The sequence below is a fragment of the Palaemon carinicauda genome, chromosome 1 (genome assembly GCF_036898095.1).
Source record: "Palaemon carinicauda isolate YSFRI2023 chromosome 1, ASM3689809v2, whole genome shotgun sequence".
NCBI classification, from domain to species: Eukaryota; Metazoa; Arthropoda; class Malacostraca; order Decapoda; family Palaemonidae; genus Palaemon; species Palaemon carinicauda.
Window position 1 is genome coordinate 295282989 of NC_090725.1, and position 20366 is coordinate 295303354.

Consider the following 20366-nt stretch of genomic DNA (forward strand, 5'->3'; position numbering starts at 1 on the left):
GGCCACCTGGTTAGTACAGTGGTAACGTGTTTGCCTAGCACTCGCATGCCAAGAGATTGATCCCCGCCCAGGACCGTGAGTTTAACCTGTTTACTGGGGAGGCTACTGCTGTGGTAGGGCACCACAGTGGGGGGTTGGGCTTGCCCGGCTGACGTTCTGGCGAGCATCTATTCTGATGGAACCGGAACTGAAACCAGCCACCTTTAACCTTTAACTTAGAATATGGCAGTGTAAGGGGGATGGTCGCAAGGGGCTGTTAACCCCCCCCCAGTAGGTAAGTATCTAAGGACACGCCTTTTAGGTTAGGGGGGAAAACTTAGGTTAATTGATGTCAATTTTAACTCCAAATGGGAGGAACTGGCCGCTGATGTACAAAGGCTCCTTACTTGGTGAATATTTTGTTTTGCACTATCATTAATGAACTGAAACCTGATGTTTCCTTCCTTAACCTAACCTTGGATGCAGTTTCCTTACGTGCCCCTTACTTGAAGTGGCAGGGATGTATGTTTGATCGGCGACCTGTATGTATGATAATGGCAGGCTAAGAATACAGAAGTGTAAACAGGGGAACTGGCTGCTGATATTTAAAGGCTGCAAGGGACATACTGTTGGAAACTGTGGGGTGTATGTATGATAGCAGCCACCTGTATGTATTATTATGGCTAACTTTGAATACGACAGTGTAAGGGGTGTCGTGGCGGGCCATTATCCCCTATGACAGGTAAGTAGGTCAGGAAATGGCTTGTAGGTTAGGTTAGGGGGAAAAGTATAAGTTAGTTGATGTCCATTTTTAATCAATGCGTGAGGAACTGGCCGCTGATTTACAAAGGCTCCAAAACTGTTCTTACTCGTAGAACATAATTTTGAACAGTCCACTGGTAAATACATGTATTATTTTGGATAGGTTCTGAAATAGGTGATATCCTTGATTTAAAGAGGCTCAACATTTTATGTTTCATGAAAAGGGTGTAGAAATTTAATGATTTGGAGCCTTTGTATAATGACTGACAGGAGCATGTGCATAGAACACTATCTAACTTCCCCATATAACCTAACCTAACCTATAGGTGTATGTATGATAGCGGCACCTATATGTATGTATTAAGGACAAGGCTTGTAGGTTAGGTTGGGAGCGGAAATTTTAGGTTAGCTGAAGTTCATTTTTAATCGATGCGGGAAGAACTGCCCGCTGATATACAAAGGCTCCATAACCTATAAGACATTTCCTTACCTTCTTACATAATGGGGGATAACACCATCCCTGTGACCCCTTCTTAGACTGCCATATTCTTAGTGATAGGGTTGAAATATGGGATTATGGGGGCATGGCCGTCATCATACAAGCAAATGATTTGAATTGTTAATAGGTATTTGTTCCAACACAAAATACTTACCGAGAACTACTTTCTTGGAGTCACTTGTGATTCCCTCTATCTCGACCAAGGTTTTTCCCGCCGTTACCCCCCTTACTCCGCTCTACATAGGCTTACCCCCGCCGCCAGAGAATGCGCCCTGAGGGCAGGATTAGGGCAGGTCACTGCTTCTCTGGGTCAACGTCCTCATTAAGTTTCTTGGTCGTGAGCAGTACACAGCTCACTCTCGTCTCTCTCGATCCTTTGGCGCGTTTGTGTTCCACGTGTTTCCAGCGTGGGGACTTGTGTTTTTGCGTAGTGCGTTATTCGCAAGTGTTACAGTGCGTTCTCCCTGTGTATATCCCCAGTGTACGTATAGCTCACTAGTGTTGTGCCATTCGTGTGCGAACGATGGAGCATGTGCGCCGTTGCCCTGGGCCTAGAGCCGGAAAGTCGTGTGGGGCTTTCCTCTCAAAGCCAGAGGTAGACCCTCACTCCCTTTGTTCCACGTGTAGGGGGAAAGTTTGCTCCTCCGCGGACACGTGTCCGGAGTGCGTAAGTTGGGATGATATCCAGTGGGTACGCTACGGTACCAAAAAGAAGAAATCTTCTAAGCGTTCCCCCAGGAAGATTAGTGTCGTTTCTTCGTTACTGTCGGCCGGTGATCGGTCCGACGAAGCCTCGGCTTCTCCGTCTCCTTCGCAGAGGAGAGGGCAAGATGCCTCCAGTGTTGTAGAAAGTCAAGGCGTTCTGCCCAGGGAATCCAGTGCGAGGGAAGAACCAAGGGCGGGCCCCTCTAGGGCTAACGAAGGGCCCGGTAGTGCTTCGGGTGAGTCAGGCCTTGTGGTGGGGGGCCACGCGTCCTCTGAAGACTCCGTATGGGGCAGTGTTGTTGTTTCAGAGTCTCCTCCGCCCTCGTGGGCCGGTGCGTCGGGCTCTCCCCCACCAGGGGACAGCCAAACTAGAGTTCGCCGCCCGAGTAGCGATGCCTTCGGGTGGAAGTTGCCGAAGATGCCAGGGAGGTCACCGCTAAGAATGAACGTGACCCTGGACCCCTGGCCCCCTGGCATGGATAGATTAGACTCTGTGCCGATGATCTCCACAGCGGTTCCCGAGGACTTCCTCCAGCATTCGATCTCGGACACCCGGCGGCGAGGAAATTCCCCCGCGGATCACGCTAGGAGCCGTTACGCGAGGAACGTGGCGCCGTCGGACTCGTCAGAGGTAGACTCATCCTTCGAGGAAGAAGTCAGGGGGAAACGACGCAGGAGAAGGGAGCTGTCCGAGAGCGAACATTCCCGCTCTAGGTCAAGGTCGCGGCCTAGCAAGAAGCGCTCCCGCTCCCATTCCCGTAAGTATAGGAGAAATGTCTCTCCTGGGGGCGCCTGGGTCTACGTACCTTCAGGAGAGTCCAAGAGGCTCCATTCACCAGACCCTCGTTCCAATGAACGTGCGTCTAGGCTGTCGCTCTCTACGCACAGCTTAGAACCGCGCGACCTGGCACGCAGGAAAGACCTCTCACAGAAGCATAAGTCCTCGAGGCCTCCGGTTCACCCCGCCCAGCGGGGGGAAACTCTCTTCTTTGCAGGCAGCCCGACCGAACCAGCCCAGCTGGTGCGGTCATCGAGTAAGAAGGAACGGTTCCCGTTGTCGGGTCAGCCCACCGTGACTTCCGCTTCCAGAGCCTTCGGGCAACCGAGGGCCCTCCCTGAGCCGGTGGTACCCACCTTGCAGCGAGATCCACCCTCTTACGGAGCTCCCTACGGTTACAGGTCGGCCCCCCTGGACCCAAGGGCGGGACGACCGGTCTGCCGAACCAGCAACCCGGCGCCCCCACTCCAGGCCGAGGCCTTGGCTGACGGAGGAGAAGCTCCCCCGTCGGAGGACTCCACATACAGAAGAGTGGTGGGCCTCATCAGGAGGCACCATGGGATTACAGAACCCTCGGCGCCTAAGGGGGATTCCTGGAGATCAAGCCTCCTGAGAATTACCCATCACGCCACCCTTCCGAAGTCCTCCCTGACCCTTCCTCTTGCCCCAGACCTAGTACTAGGGCAAGAGTACATAGACAACTTGGTGGCCAGCAATGCGGAAGCCCCCAAGTCCCAGAGTGCCTCGAAACTGCTCCAGGGCCTCAAAGCACAAGGGAAAGTATACATTCCAGAAGGGCGGCGCCCAGGTCCCTGTAGAGTGGACCCGGCCTTGGACATCCTAGGACATCCTAGGACAAGGCGGCTCAGATGAAAGGGCCTCGTCAGCCCCGGTTTCCTTCTCTCCTACGGAAGCCGCCATGATGGAGGAGATGTCGCGGGACCTGGTTAACGTCTCCTCATGGCTGGACTGGTGGGCCTCCACTTTAGTGAACGTGCAAGCCTCCATCGACCCCGAAGATCCTGAGCAGCAGAGCCTCCTGGCGGACCTCACCTCCGGGGGGAAAACGCTGAAGTTTCTATCGTACCAGGTGCTCGCCCTGACGGCCAACTGGGTACTAAGGAAACGAGACACGGTACTAGCTAAGGTATCGAGGAGGATCCCGGACAGAGAGGCCCGAGCTGTTCGTAGCCTACCCTTGTGGGGTGAGTCTCTGTTCCCATTAAAAGAGCTGGAGAACCTAATGGAGAAAGTGTCCAAGAAGAAAGAGGCCAACGTCCCCAGACATGCGTCATCTAAAAGGCCGCCATACAGGAGGGCCGCCTCAGATAGCGCCGTGACTCCTCAGGCCGCCCCCAACACTTCGAGGAGGGACGCCCCTTCCTCCCCCTGGACAACAACTCCTCAGCCCTCCCGCAGAGGAGCACCAGCTTCTTCCAGCTCCTTCAGGTCGGGTTACTCCGCCTCTAAGAGAGGCAGATCAGGCCGCCCCTCTAGGAGAAGGTAAAGGGAGAGGCCCCCTACTCCCGCCCAAGCCTCGGGTTGGGGGATGCCTCAGACCGCATTGGCAAGCATGGAAAGCACAAGGAGCGGATCCTTGGACGGTGTCTGTCCTGAAGGAAGGCTACAGGCTCCCCTTCATAGCGGAACCACCCCCTCTTATTCCAGCCAGCCAGACAGAATGGTTGGCCCCCAGGGACCCGATGAAAAGGGCCACCCTTCAAGAGGAGATTTCCTCCATGTTGGAGAAGGGTGCCATGGAAGAGGTCCTTCTCCCAGGCCCAGGCTTCTACAGGCGCCTGTTCCTGGTAGAGAAAGCAACGGGGGGGTGGAGACCCGTGATAGACCTGTCGGCCCTCAACAAGTTCGTCAAGAAGACGGACTTCAAGATGGACACCCCAAAATCCGTCCTGCTGTCCTTGAGGGAGAAAGATTATATGATGACTGTCGACCTCAAGGACGCATACTTCCAGATCCCTGTCCACCCGTCGAGTCGGAAGTTCCTCCGGGTAAAATGGGGTTCCCAGATCCTGCAGTTCAAGACCCTTTGCTTCGGTCTGTCGACGGCCCCTCAAGTGTTCACGAGGGTCTTCGCGACAGTCTCAGTGTGGGCTCACGAACGGGGTATCCGCCTCATCAGATACCTAGACGACTGGTTGCTCCTTTCTAACTCAAAGGCCCTCTTGGAGGAGCAAGGGAGAAACCTCCTCCAGTTCTGCAGGAATCTGGGAATCGTAATCAATCTGGAAAAGTCGAACTTAACACCATCCAACAGAATGGGATACTTGGGGATGACGTTGGATACCGTGCAGGGGAAGGTTTTCCCCTCGGAAGACAGGATACGGAACCTCAAGCACATCATTCAGCCGTTCCTGTCAGAACATTCCAGGAGGGCGAGAGACTGGCAGAGACTGATAGGTCACCTGGTCTCATTGGAGAAACTGGTTCCCCAAGGGAGGATGAGGCTCAGACCCATTCAATGGAACCTCAAGAGCCTCTGGTCCCAGGCAGACTCACAGAAGGCGTTAATTCCAGTCCTTCCAGACACGAGAACCTCCCTAGAATGGTGGCACTGCCAGTCGAACTCCCTCAAGGGGATGCCCCTCGGGTCCAGTCCCCCCGAGTACCTCCTGTTCACAGACGCCTCCAACCAAGGGTGGGGGGCCCACCTTCTGGAAGAGACAGCAAGCGGTACCTGGTCGGAGAGCGAAAAGCCTCTACACATCAATGTCCTAGAACTAAGAGCAGTCCAGAAGGCATGTCTTCACTTTGCAAGTCGGCTAAAGGGAAACACCGTGGCGTTAATGTGCGACAACGCCACGGTAGTGGCCTACATAAAGAAGCAAGGGGGCATGAGATCGAAAGAACTGTGCGACCTCGCCGTAAGCATCCTACATTGGGCAGACGAGCAGCAAGTGGTGCTGCTAGCAAGGTTCATCCCCGGGAAGAAAAACGTGCTAGCCGACGGCCTCAGCAGAATGGGTCAAATAGTGGGGACAGAGTGGTCTCTACACCCAGTAGCAGCCAGACTCATCATTCAATGCTGGGGCTCCCCGGTGATGGACCTCTTTGCAACAAAGCTCAACGCACAACTACCGGTCTATTGCTCCCCGGTCCCAGACCAAAAGGCAGCCCTAGAAGACGCCTTCCAGCACAAGTGGGACAACCTGGACGTGTACGCTTTTCCCCCTTTCACGTTGTAAGGCAGGTACTCAACAGAGTAAGGGCCTCCCGAAACCTAAGGATGACTTTGGTAGCGCCCTGGTGGCCGGAGAGAAAGTAGTTCCCGAACCTAAAAGACCTAGCGAGCCAACCGCTTTGGCCTCTGCCCGCCAGGTCAGACCTCCTGCACCAACCGCACTTCTTCAGGCTCCACGACAACCCTCTCTCTCTTCGCCTTCACGCCTGGAGACTATCGAGCAGCTCTTGAAGAAGGAGGGGTACTCCTCCGCCACAGCTAAGAGAATGTCCCTATAACTGAGGAGATCCTCTACCGCGGTATACCAGGCGAAGTGGGCCTCCTTCACGAAGTGGTGCTCGGAGAAACACATTAGACCTCTTAAAGCCTCGGTCCCGGACATAGCTGAGTTTCTGGTGTATCTTAGAGATAAAGTGGGAATGTCAATCCTAGCCATTAAAGGAGTTCGAGCCGCATTAGGCCAAGTCTTCCTCCTGAAAGGCATCGACCTGGGGACCTCGAGACACATAGCGATGCTGATTAGGAGTTTCGAGCAATCCTGCCCCCCTCAAGCTAGGAGAGTGCCCAGGTGGGACCTAGCCAAGGTCTTGAAGATGCTAAGTCTTCCTCCCTTTGAACCCCTGAAAGATATCGGGGACAAAGACCTCACCCTCAAGACCGTCTTCTTGCTAGCTTTAGCTTCGGCTAAGAGAGTGGGCGAAATCCATGGTCTGTTTTACGACGTTTCGCACTCCAAAGGGTGGAAAGAAGTGTCCTTCAGGTTCGTGCCCTCCTTTGTGGCGAAGACTCAGAACCCAGCAGTCTGGGACCCGAGGTTTGAAAGTTTCTCAATTCCGGCCATTCCCAAGACGGGCATTACGGAAGACTTGAAGTTATGCCCAGTACGGACGCTCAGAAAATACCTGGAAAGGACAGCTCATCTCCGACCAGGTATCAAGAACCTCTTCGTTTCCACAGGTGTTAATAGGAAGCAAGTTTCCAAGAACACCATTTCCTTCTGGCTGAGACAAGTCATCGCTAGAACCTATGAAGAGGATAGAATGGCAGTGCCAGGCACTCCCCGCCCCCATGACATCAGGGGTCTGAGCACCTCCTTGGCCTTTGAGAGAAACATGGCGGTGGGGCAGATCCTGCAGGCAGGCACTTGGTCGCACCAGTCGACCTTTACTGCCCACTACCTCAAGGATTATTCAAGAAAATCCTTGGACGGGTTCTCCATTGGGACAGTCATTGCCGCCCTCCAAGCTGTGTAGCGGTAGGCCAGAGGCTGTCCCCAATGGTGAACAAATTCTTCGCGACTACATCAGGAGAAAATCGCCAGAAGAAATTTTAAGAGGTGAGTCTTAGATAATAGCGTAAGGTTCCGCAGTTACCCTCACTCCGCACTCTGATAGGCCCCGCATTCCATAGCCCTCTAGGCACTATGTGCCGAGTCAAGTGTCAGAATAGTACTCCCGCCTCCTAAAGTATAAGTCTCCAAGAAAGTAGCTCTCGGTAAGTATTTTGTGTTGGAACAAATCAAAAATTTTAAATAATTTTTATTTTTCCTAACATACAGTACTTACCGAGAACTACTTTCGGGTAATGGCCCTCCCTTCCGTCCCCGAGTGCCATCCTTCCATTGCCAAGTTGGGCTAAGCGACGAACTTAATGAGGACGCTGACCCAGAGAAGCAGTGACCTGCCCTAATCCTGCCCTCAGGGCGCATTCTCTGGCGGCGGGGGTAAGCCTATGTAGGGCGGAGTAAAGGGGGTAACGGCGGGAAAAACCTTGGTCGAGATAGAGGGAATCACAAGTGACTCCAAGAAAGTAGTTCTCGGTAAGTATGTTAGGAAAAATAAAAATTATTTAAAATTTTTGATTTTATAGGTAAACTGGCTAGTCTTTACCTGTGATCCTTTACTCCTAGATATTGAAACCTAACCTAGGACACCGTATCCTTACTTATCATGGAGGACCCTCTTAGTTAATCCAGGACACTGTTCTTCCAAATTGAACAATGCAGCATCTCAATATCACTGTAAAATTTATTTGTTCCGTAACTGAAATACAAACAACGCTATTTACATGGGGTAATTACTTCGGCGTAGCTGAATGACGAGACATAAGAATTTTAACGAGGGTTTACTACCCCACCGCTAGTTAGCGGGGGTGTAGGGAGGGGTAGCTTGCTACCCCTCCCCCCTCTCACACACAGTGAGTGCTTCACTTTGCTTATGGCTCGGAGAGACGACAGACCTGTCTGCGCTCTCCTCCGTTCTTGACTGCCATAATTTGTTTTGCTTTTTCTTTCAGTGTGTGTTTGAAGTTGGCCTCTATTCTTTCATCATGCGTACGTGCCCTGGACAAGCCGGCCGCCCTTGTGGTACCTTTATATCGGCCTTGGACACCGATCCTAGTTGCGAACAGGATGTCTGGATACCTGCGCAAGTCATCTGTAGGGGTCTACCAGGCAAAGTGGCGAGTTTTCTGTGGTTGGTGTCGATGCCACTATTCCAATAATAGCGGAGTTCCTCGTGTATTTGCGGGAGGAAATGCGCCTTTCAGTCTCGGCAGTGAAAGGCTATCGCTCATCCTTAAGTCTTGCCTTCAGGCTCAAAAGAACGGACATTTCTTCCTCGCTGGAACTTTCTCTTCTCATACGAAGCTATGAACTTAACTGCCCTCAGTCGGAAGTGAGACCCCCCTCCTTGGAACGTGGTTCAAGTTCTCAGGTCTCTAAAGAGACCTCCCTATGAACCACTACGCCAGGCTTCAGATCGCCACCTTACTTGGAAGACGGTGTTCCTGCTAGCTTTGGCCTCGGCCAAGCGAGTCAGCGAACTACATGGTCTCTCATACGACATCGCCCATTCAAGGGGATGGGGGGAGGTAACGTTCAGGTTCGTCCCCAAGTTTGTTGCCAAGACTCAGAACCCGGGAGTGCCGGACCCTCGGTTCAACTCTTTCCAGGTTTCGAGTCTCCCTTCTGTAACAGATGACCCAGACCATCTCCTACTTTGCTCAGTAAGGAGTCTGAGGTTGTATCTTAAGAGAACAGCTGCAGTTCATCCCCAGGTTCATGCCTTGTTCGTGAGCACTGGGAAAACAAAGATGAGGGTTACCAGGAATACCATCTCAGCCTGGATTCGCAAGGTAATACACCTGGCCTTGAATCCTGACCCTTCTCCGTCACGTCGCCCTAGAGCACATGATGTCAGGGGTATAGCTACGTCCCTGGCCTTCAAGAAGAATTATTCAGTGACGCAGGTCCTGCAAGCTGGGGTGTGGAAGCGTCAGACCACCTTCACAGCCCACTACCTGCAAGACGTGACCCACAGGAGGGTCGATACATTTTCTATCGGCCCTGTGGTGGCTGCACAACAGCTGGTCTAAACCTCAGGCTCCTTAATGGACAAGTAGCAGAAGGTTGAGGGCATTGTTACCTGGTTTTAGTCTGCATGAATGAAAAGGTATGTCTGGCCCTTATTCTTTTCTTCATCCTCTCCTCCCTTGGAGAAAGCAGCCTCCTGGGTTCTCTGCACAGCTGACCTCAAACCACTGCAGGTAAACCATGCTTCCTTGTGTTCCTAGTATTAAGTGTAATACTGTCATGTCCCCATACCCTGACGAGGTGGTATTGGGAGAGTCCTAGCCTAGATTTCCATATGAGGAACATCAGGTCAACTTCCCAGGACGAGTCAATTTTCACCTTCGCACACACCTTTTGTAAGCCGCAGCAGTTTCACAGCTGCTAGCGAGGAGCAGTGATTCCCTATTGTCTGAGTACATAGACACTCGAATATGGAGTCCCCGGGCAAGCCAAAGCCAGTATGGCAGGGACTTACCACCCTTCCTAAGGGTTAAGTCACCCCACGTAAATAGAGTGGTTTGTATTTCAGTTACGGAACAAATAGATAATTTGTATTTTTCCTAACTATACAAACCTTAGCTATTTACACATATTTGCCCGCCAGCCCTGTCCCCCGGGATAAGTCCTACCTCTAAGCAAAGTGAAGCACTCACTGTGTGTGTGGGGGGGGGAAGAGCTTGCTACCCCTCCCTACTCCCCCACTAACTAGCGGTGGGGTAGTAAACCCTCGTTAAAATTCTTATGGCTCGTCATTCAGCTACGTCAAAGTAATTACCCCATTTAAATAGCCAAGGTTTGTATAGTTAGGAAAAATACAAATTATCTACGAATTTGTCATTTGTTCTGACATAGATACAAACCTTCGCTATTTATAGGGTATTACTTTCGGCAACGCTGAAAACCAGCCAAGACAATTTTAGTGAGGGATAATTACCCCATCTGCTAGTTAGCGGGAGGGGGTTGGGGTAGACTAGCTACCCCGCTCACTCACACCTGTCGGTTGAGTAACCACTTTTGCTTTTGGCTCGGTAGAGTGCAGACGTGCCGTCTCTCTCCCGTTAAACAAACTGCCTTAACTTTATTACTTTTCCTTTTTCTTTTGTGTGTTTTGGTTATTGTCCCGCTATGCGGACATGTCTAGGAATTGAAGGCCGCGGCTGTGGCACCTTCATGTCGTCCGTGGAGATGGACCCACTCCCTTTGTGCCCGGCTTGCCGGGGAACTCGGTGTTCGCGGGACAACACTTGTTCTGAGTGTAGGAAGTGGCCTACCTCCCAGTGGGAGAGGTTTGCGCATAAGAAGAAAAAGAAGTCTAAACAGGAATCTTCGCATTCGGGGTCTTCCTTGAAATCGAAGAAATTGCGGGCTTCTGCTTTCTCTACGCCCAAATCTCTGCCCGAAGCTAATCCTCGACCAGGCCCTTCCAGGGCACGGTCAAGCAGTAGCGCAGGGCTTGTGACTCTAGGTCAACCCTGTGGGATAGACGAAGGTGGCGGCTCCCCTAGTGAGTCGGCTCCTTCTCTTCCCCAAGGGAGTGCCTGTTCTATTCCAGACCTTGTGTCTTTGTGGCCATCGCTGGGCGTCGATGGTCCCCCTACGAATGAAATTCTCCTCAAACTCCTCTAAAGGGGAGCAGAGAGAAGGCGGTCATCTCCTTCTTCTGCGGAGGTCGATCCTTCTCTTCTGGGCGCAGGTGCTGTTGCCCGTCGGTCAGGCCGAGAGTCTGGTTCCAACGCCGAGGAGTTAGCTAACCCACCAGGGGCGGTGGCAGGGCTCTCTCCAAAGCAAGTTTTCCCTTCTGGGGAACATATCTCTCGTTCGCGAGAGAAGATTGCCTCTGTGCATCGGCAATCTCCTTACGCTTTAGGTTCTCCTCCAGGGGCGGAAAGAGAAGCTTGTTATAAGCGTAGTTCTCCTTCGGGTGAACTCTCCTCCCCTGCGGAGGAATTATCTGTAGACCTTAATCAGTCTCCACCTCGGGCGGAGTCTGTTGAACGTTCCTCTCTGGAGGTTTGCAGAGTGGAGGGGTGGGTAACCCGTCTCCACCCCGGACGTTCTCCTTCTCGGGCTGTGAGGAGACGTCTTTTTGAACCTACTGGTTCTCCTCACATTGACCCTTCGAGGTCTCGTGACAATCACCCTTTGGGCTGGCCTGATCGTGAGCCTTCGGGCTCTTGTTATGTTGATCCTGCTGGTTCTCATGACAGCAGGAGTCCTTTGGGTCTCCGTCGGGCTGAACCTTGGGGCTCTCGCGACTTGAAACCATTGGGTGTCTGTTACGCTGAACCCTCGGCTCTCGTAACGACAGTAACGTTGAACCTCTGGGTTCTGGTACCATCAGTCACGTTGATCCTTCGGGATCTCGGTTCCTCCTGACGTTGACCCTTTAGTGTCTCATAACTTGAGTTACGCTGAACCCTCGGGCTTTCGTAACTTCGGTTTTTCGTTGTGTTGATCCTTCGGGTTCGCGCAACACAGTTCATGCTGAACTTTCGGCTTCTCGTGACCATAGTCATTCTTTTTATGACAGAGAGTTTTCAAACTCTCGTTGTGTTGATCGTTTGCGCTCACACAACACAAACTATCCTGAACCTTCGGGTGAGCGTAGCAGTGAGTTCTCTCACCAACCTGAGAGCTCTCGCATGCATGACCAAGTTGGCGCTCACGGCCAAATTGCCGCCCACGACCGGATCGGCGCGCCCGACCGACTTGGCGCGCTTGACCGTCTTGGCGTGCGCAAACAAAATGGCGAACATGGCGCGTGGGTTCATCCTATGGCGCGCCATATGCGTGAACATCCTGTTGCTTGTCATGCACTTAAACAACCTACTGCGCGCCATGCGCGCGAGCAACCTAGTGCGTGACAGGTGCGCGAACAACCTCATGCGCACCATGAGCGTGAAAAAGGTGCTTGCAATCGGGAAGGGCGCGCGCACTAGCACCCTTCCGCCTACCAACAGTTCGGCGCAAGAGTGCATGACCATCCTGGCGCTCACAATCAGTCTCTCAAGCCCCTTAGGCCTCAACAGAGACAACAGTCGCCTGTGAGACCGAGCCCAGGTCCTATCCCTAAGGGCAGGCCTGTGCCGATCTTGCCTGTAGGGAAGCCTCCATCAGATAAGAGGGTTAGGAAACCTGCCCAGGTTCCTAAACCCAGGGAGCAGTTCTTTCTTAAGGACCTCCCCCTTAGTTCCTCAGGAGCCCATGACCCCCCGTGGCTTAGCACCTTATTCAACGTAATGCGCCAAGCCATGAAAGGAGTCGTTCCCTGCTCCCAGTCCTTAGGTGACACACCTAGGATCCCCTTATCGCCTCCTCTCTTCCCAGGGTCCTCTCCTCCCTCTGATCCAGGAGGAGTTCTGAAGATCCCGCTCAGGTGGGTCCTTCTGGGAAGGGGAGACGGTCATCCCCTTGCAAAAGACCTCTGGAGGAGGTTAGGCATGATTGATTGATTGATTTAAAGTTTTCAGGCATCCTGACATCTGAGGTCATTGACGCCGGGTTAGGCATGAACCTCAGGGTAGCCCCCCAAGGAGGATGGGGTTACTTCCTATGGAGACTCCTTCCGTCCTTTACCGGTCGAGATAGTGTCTAAGGAGGCGCGACCGGACGGGACTCACCCCGTATGGCAAAGGACTTACATTCCACTTGTAAACCGATGGAGTCCTCTAGGCAGAGGACCTCCGGCCTCGTGGGAGGGAACCGAAGGATTTGTTCACCATCCCCAAATCCTCGGCCAGGCTTCCTTCCTCACTGCCTCCCAGGCAGCCGGAAGCGAGCACCTCCTCGGCAGTCTCCCTATCCCCAGTCTATCCAGTTGACGACTTTGACCCACTCCGGGCTCCTATGGATGAGAGCTCGGACGTGGAAGGGCAGAGCGATCTCGAGGACGACGCTCTGCCAGCAGCCGCTAGCCCTAAGCTTACGGAGGATGAGAGGAAGGAGTCGGAACACGCCTTCTGGCAGGTCCTAGCCTGCATCCATTCCATCAATGGATTTCCAGATCCATCGGCAGCCCCTCTAGATGGAAAAGAAACGGTCCTTGACCAGTTCTATGGCACTAAGAAACCTCATAGGATCAGTGCAGCTTTGCCCTGGTCAAAGGGGTTGAAGAGTGCCAAACAGAAGGTAGTGTCCCAGGCAACTGGGTCCACCTCTTCTCTCCGCTCCAACTCGTCCTCCAAGCTCCTACCTCCTCCGTATGTGTTTCAGAGGAGGTATTACGAGATCCTCAGGGAATCTCTTCCAACGCTGCCTCTCGACCACTCTATAGAGGCACTCTCGAAGGCCACCCCCTTCGAGAAACTTACGGGACTTCCAGTCTCCTTTTCGGCCTCTGAAATCCTAAACCAGGAGAAGGTGGTGAAGTATGCCATGCAGACTACTTCATGGCTGGATTTCTGGTTAGGATCCATAGGACAACTGATGAGGTCTAAAGACCTGTCTTGGGAGTCCTCCAGGAAGTCTTTGGAGACTTTCCTATTGTCTGGCACTCGGGCCATCGAGTTCCTCTCCCATCAGGTAGTGAACCTTTGGGCCAACACTATCCTGAAGAGGAGAGATGCCGTCATAGGCAAGTTCCATAGAAATCTCCCTCAGGCCGAAGTAGTGAGACTGAGAAATGCTCCTTTCGAGGGCAATTCTTTGTTCCATCCCGAGGATGTCGAGTGGGTGGGAGAGAGGTGGAGGAAGTCCAGTCAGGACTCCTTCATCCAAAAGGTCTTAAGAGCTAGACCTTAACCCTCTCAGCCACAGCGAAAAGCACAGAAAAACCTGCAGCCGAAAAGGGCTAGAGACCCAAAACAGCAGGGCAGAAAGGGTGCAAAGCAGGCCTTACACAGCAAAAAGCCCTTTTGTGGAGGAAAGGGTAAGAAGGGATCTGGCCGAGGCCGGTCCCAATAAGACAGGCAATCCTCCCATTTGGCCACCTGTGGGGGGATGCCTGCAAAACTGCTGGCAGAGGTGGCTTCACCACGGGGCCGAACCCTGAACGGTCGAGGTGATTCGTTCAGGGTATCCTATCCCGTTCACGCTCCCTCTCCCTCCACTGACTTGAGTGCCGATTCCATCGTACTCCTGTGCGAAGGGATCCGCACAGGAGTTTGCCCTCGGGGCAGAAGTCCAGTCCATGTTGGAGAGGGACGCTCTCCAGGAGGTCCTCGACAGGTCCCCAGGCTTTTACAGTCGACTCTTTCTTGTGAAAAAGGCGTCTGGAGGCTGGAGACCAGTCATCGACCTCTCGGCGCTGAACAGGTTTATCGAACAGACACCTTTGAGGATGGAGATGGCCAACACAGTCAGACAAGCGATAAGACCCCAGGACTTCATCTGCACTCTAGATCTGAAGGACGCATACTTCCAGATCCCAATTCACCCGTCTTCCAGGAAGTATCTGAGATTCATGTTCAATCGGAAGCATTACCAGTTCAGGGTACTGTGTTTCGATCTTTCCACAGCACCCCAGGTATTCATAAGAGTATTCGCCCTAGTATCATCTTGGGCACACAGAGTCGGCATCCGTCTCCTAAGATACTTGGACGACTGGCTGATTCTGGCAGACTTGGAGGCGGCCCTTCTCCGCCACCGAGACGAGCTTCTAAGGTTTTGCCAGGATCTGGAGATCGTGCTAAACCTCAAGAAGTCTCAATTGCTCCCCTCTCAAGAACTGGTATACCTAGGCATGCAATTAGATACCCTAAGGCACAAAGCGTTGCCATCAGACGAAAGGATCCAGAGACTGAGGGAGATAGCACAGGTCTTCCTCAGTCGGGAAAAGCTCCCGGCGCAGTATTGGCTTCGCCTTCTCGGTCACCTCTCTTCCCTGACCCGACTGGTCCCCAACAGTCGCCTCAGGATGAGATCCCTCCAGTGGCAACTAAAATCCCAGTGGAACCAACACTCCGATTCCCGGGATCACCTAGTCCGCATAGGGCTAGAGGAACAGTCGGACCTCAGGTGGTGGCTGGCGGAGCCGAACCTCTGCAAAGGGGTCGATCTTCTCGTCTCTCCCCTGGGATTAATGCTTTTTCGGATGTATCAAAAGAAGGGTGGGGGGCTCACGTGCTGCACCATTACATCTCCGGCCAATGATCCGAATCATAAAGGTACCAGCACATAAATATCTTGGAGATGAGGGCAGCCTTTCTGGCTCTCAAAAAGTTCCACCAGGTCCTGGCGGGGCACTCCGTGGTGTTGATAAGCGACAACACCACGGTAGTAGCTTATCTAAGCAAACAGGGCGGTACCTTTTCGCAGCAGCTGTGCCATCTTGGAATAGAGATACTCAGATGGGCAGAGGACAACTCGATGACTCTATCAGCTCGCTTCATTCCGGGCAAGCGAAATGTGCTAGCAGACAAGCTGAGCAGAGTGACTCAGATAGTTGGCACCGAGTGGCCTTTGAATCCTCTGATAGCCAACAAAGTCCTGACTTTGTGGGGTTCCCCGACAGTAGACTTATTTGCGACAGCCTTTAACTTCAAGCTGCCGCTGTACTGCTCCCCAGTCCTGGACCCCAAGGCACTCTGGCAAGATGCCTTCCAACAACGGTGAGACAACATCGACGTCTACGCCTTCCCACTGTTCTCTCTGATGAGAAGGGTGCTCAACAAGACCAGACTATCGGTCAACCTGTCAATGACCTTGATAGCTCCGCTATGGCATCATGCAGAGTGGTTCCCAGACCATCTGCAGCTCCTGACGGAACTCCCGAAAGAATTCCCCCCACGACACGAGCTCCTCAGGCAACCACACTGCAACATCTTCCACAAAGCCGTAGCATCGCTTCGGCTTCACGCCTGGAGACTATCCAGCATCTCCTCACAGAGAGAGGCTTTTCGCAACAAGTTGCGGAGAGGATGTCTCGACACCTGCGAAAGACATCTGCAGGGGTCTACCAGGCGAAGTGGAGAGTCTTCTGTGGTTGGTGTCGTGGGAGGGATCTCTCCCCTCGATGCCACTATTCCAGCAATAGCAGAGTTTCTTGTATATTTGCGGGAGGAAATGCGCCTTTCGGTCTCGGCGGTGAAAGGCTATTTATCGCTCAGCTTTAAGCCTGGCCTTCAGGCTGAAAGGATTGGATATTTCTTCCTCACTGGAACTTTCCTTGCTCATACGAAGCTACGAACTTACCTGCCCTCAGTCGGAAGTGAGACCTCCATGGAACGTGGTTCGGGTTCTCAGGGATCTTAAGAGACCTCCGTTCGAACCATTACGCCAGGCTTCTGATCGTCACCTGACTTGGAAGACGGTGTTCCTGCTTGCTCTGGCTTCAGCCAAGCGTGTCAGTTAACTTCATGGTCTCTCGTACGACGTCGCCCCTTCAAGGGGATGGGGGAGGTAATGTTCAGGTTTATCCCTGAGTTTGTTGCTAAGACTCAAAATCCTGGAGTTCCAGACCCACGGTTCGACTCCTTCAGGGTTTCGAGTCTTCGTTCTGTAACAGATGACCCAGATCATCTGCTACTCTGCCCAGTAAGGAGTCTGAGGCGTTATCTTAAAAGAACAGCTGCGGTTCGTCCTCGCGTGCAAGTCCTGTTTGTGAGCACAGGAAGGACGAAGAGGAGGGTCACCAAGAATACCATCTCAGCTTGGATTCGAAGGGTCATCCATCATGCCCTGAATCCAGACCCTCCTCTGTCACGTCGCCATAGAGCACACGATGTCAGAGGCATCGCAACGTCCCTGGCATTCAAGAGAAACTTCTCTGTGACGCAGGTGCTACAAACTGGGGTCTGGAAGCGTCAAACGACCTTCACAGCCCACTACCTGCAGGACGTGACCCACAGGAGCCTCGATACGTTCTCTATCGGCCCTGTGGTGGCTGTACAACAGCTGGTCTAACCTCAGGCTCCTTAATGGACAGGTAGCAGAAGGTTGAGGGCATTGTTACCCGGTTTTAGACTGCATAAATGAAAAAGTATGTCTGGCCCTTACTCTTTTCTTCATCCTCCCCTCTCTTGGGGAAAGCAGCATCCTGGGTTCTCTGCATAACTGACCTCAAACCACTGCAGGTAAACAATGCTTCCTTGTGTTCCTAGTATTAATATAATACTGTCACATCCCCCATACCCTGACGAGGTGGTATTGGGAACGTCCTAACCTAGATTTCCATCTAAAGGACTTCAGGTCAACTTCCTAGGATGAGTCACACTTCATTCCTTCACACACAAGCCTATGTAGGCCGCACGTTCCTTGCGAAGCAAGGAATTTGCGAGGTGCAGGGACTCCTTTTCTCGAGTGCTGCTCACTCGGATTGGCAAAAGCCAAAGCCAGTAATGCTGGGACTTTCCACCCTACCTAAGGGTTAAGTCACCCCATGTAAATAGCGTGGTTTGTATTTCGGTTACGGAACAAATGACAAATTCGGAGATAATTTGTATTTTTCCTAACCATACAAACCTTAGCTATTTACACATATTTGCCCGCCAGCCCTGACCCCCGTGAAGTCCTGCCTCTAAGCGAAGTGAATCAGTTCACCGGTGTGTGAGGGGGGAGGGGTAGCTAGCTACCCCTCCCCTACCCCCTCGCTAACTAGCGAGAGAGTAGTTAACCCTCTTTAAAAATCTAATGGCTTGTCATTTCAGCTACGCCGAAAGTAATACCCCATGTAAATAGCTAAGGTTTGTATGATTAAGAAAAATACAATTTTCAATATTAAACTTAGCCGGTGATCATATAAGCTGCAACTCTGTTGCTCGACAGAAAAACCTACGGTCAAAATACGCCAGCGATCGCTATGCAGGTGGGGGTGTACATCAACAGCGCCATCTGTCGAGCAGGTACTTAGTACTCCAAGTAAACAAGAACCAATTTTCTCTCTGTCGGGCTACCGGCAAGACCTACTAATACGCTGTTACTAACTGGATTTGTTTTCACAACTGTTTGGTGAAGTACACTATTCTAGTTTTGAGCTTTCGCTATGCAGGGGTTTTATCTTCATCTCAAAACTTGAACTCGTTTTGGATAGATTTAATCATGGTGACAAAGAGAGTATGGACTCTCTTTCACTTTTAAATGGCCGATCCTTCCCTTAGACGGAAGTGTGTTTAGGTTTTTAGTAATTTTGCTTAACACGTTATAGATCTATATATTTTATATCTCTCCGCCTTTATTAGGCCTCTTCGATTAACTTTCCATTTATTATAAACATATAAAAATAAATTTTTATGTTTTGTTTATATGCGACCTTTCCTGATAGTAGGCGGTCCTAACTTGGAACCGAAGTTAATTAACGTTGAGCCCGTTATATCGTATTTAGCCTTTAAAGAATTTTAAACTTTTTAAATTTAATGTTTTATGAAAGAATTTCTTTGATAGTCTTCGTACTGTTTTCAAAGATGAACTAACGTTTAGTTTTTTTTAGACTACGCAGTTGTTGACGTTCAGGACGTTCAACATGCGCTTTATCGTTACGATAGAGAGAGAGTGTATCACGGTTTCACTTTGCAGTAAGAGTAAATCGATTCTGACGTTTCGTTCATTCTTTCTTAGCTTAAATGTTTTAAATTCTAAATTAAAGGAACTTTTTATTTGGAAAACCTTTCAGTTTTTTTCCTTTAGTCAAATAACATGTTTTTTTGACGATATATAATTGGGCTCTTCTCTTAGGTGCGAAATCAAGAGAGAAAGAGAGAGAGAGATAGAGACGGAGGGATAGAGAGGAGGAAAAAACGTTCCGTTCAAGCGGGTAACGTTGTTCTCGTGTTAGGCCTACTCTCCTCCCTAGTCGCTGTACGGGGAAGAAGGTAAAACGTTTCTAGGGTTTTATTCTTGTCCCCAGGCGATGTGCGGTGAGAGATTGTAAACGTAGTTTATTTGAACTAGTGTTTAGTCTCTTTCCCAGCTACTGAATTCTTTATCTTTATATATGTTTTCTGTTTTTTGCTAGTATTAATGAGCTGCATTATACGACTGTTTTCGCAATTACTACCGTCTAATGAAGGGTAGAATTGCGTGTTTCAGGTAGAAATCAGTAAAAGTTTCGATTTCAGTGAAATGAGTGCAAAACAGAAAATCGAAGTGATAAAGTGATATGCGCAAAGTGTTACAGTGTTGCGTCCGAGGGTTCGTCTGTTCGTGCCTGTCGTTCACCTAGTCCGGGACCTCTTGCAAGCTCCCAAGCCCAGGGGAGAAGTAATGTCAAACGACTTATGGGTTCGTCAGGCCTTGATCAACGAACAGACGTTTCCCTCCGTGGTTTCGGGCGTATCTACCCAAGATCGCCCCACCCACACAAAGACGAGAGAGCCCATTTATTTCTCGTCTGCGGAAGAGGTTTCTCGTAAGAAACCATGGACCAAGGTCTCGCAGCTTATTAAGCGCAAGTCGGTCCCTTCCGCGCAAGTCCAACGGCCCAGTTGTAGCCACTGGGTCAGTTCGGACTCGCTGCAGTCTTCCGACGACTGCTCACCTCCTAAGAGAGACAAAGTGGTACCGCATCAGGCAGTCACACCGTCTGTTGCCGCACCTGCTCCTGTAGACCCTAAGTGGTCTTTGCTGCAGACCATGCAGTCTCAGTTAACGTCATTGATGCGGGACTTTCGTGCGGAGAAGGTTGACACTGCACCAACCTCTAGCCTACAACCAACACGGTTGTGCGTCCTGTGGACGCTGAGGCGACCTTCTGCCGCACTCCAGCTGAGAGAGTCCCGCCACCCATGCGTTCCAGTGTACCCTGCCAGCCGCATGTTGACGTTCAGTAACGCACGGAACCTTCCGTTGACGTTCGCGAGGTACAACAACAGTCTAAGTTGTTTTGTTTTGACGCGGTGCGTCAACCTCCGCATTCTAGAGTTGTTTTGACTGCTCAGTATAGACAGTCAAAGCAGTCTCGAGTGAACACTGTATGTCCTCACGCACCTGTTGTGGTTGACAGTTCAGTTGTTGACAGTTCACAGACTGTCAAGCAGTTACATGACGTTGCCTTCTGGTCTGCTACTAATGCACCAGTGCTGTATGTCCTCACACACCTGTTGTGGTTGACAGTTCAGTTGTTGACAGTTCACAGACTGTCAAGCAGTTACATGACGTTGCCTTCTGGTCTGCTACTAATGCACCAGTGAGAGACTCACTGAGATAACCTAGCTTTTAT

At 51.5% G+C, this 20366-nt stretch overlaps 1 protein-coding gene across 1 annotated transcript in view; it reads left to right on the plus strand.

Moving 5' to 3' along the window:
• The window catches only part of LOC137657885 (actin-related protein 6-like), a 134986-nt gene that overhangs the window by 508 nt on the left and 114112 nt on the right, over window positions 1-20366 (plus strand). The window lies entirely within an intron of this gene.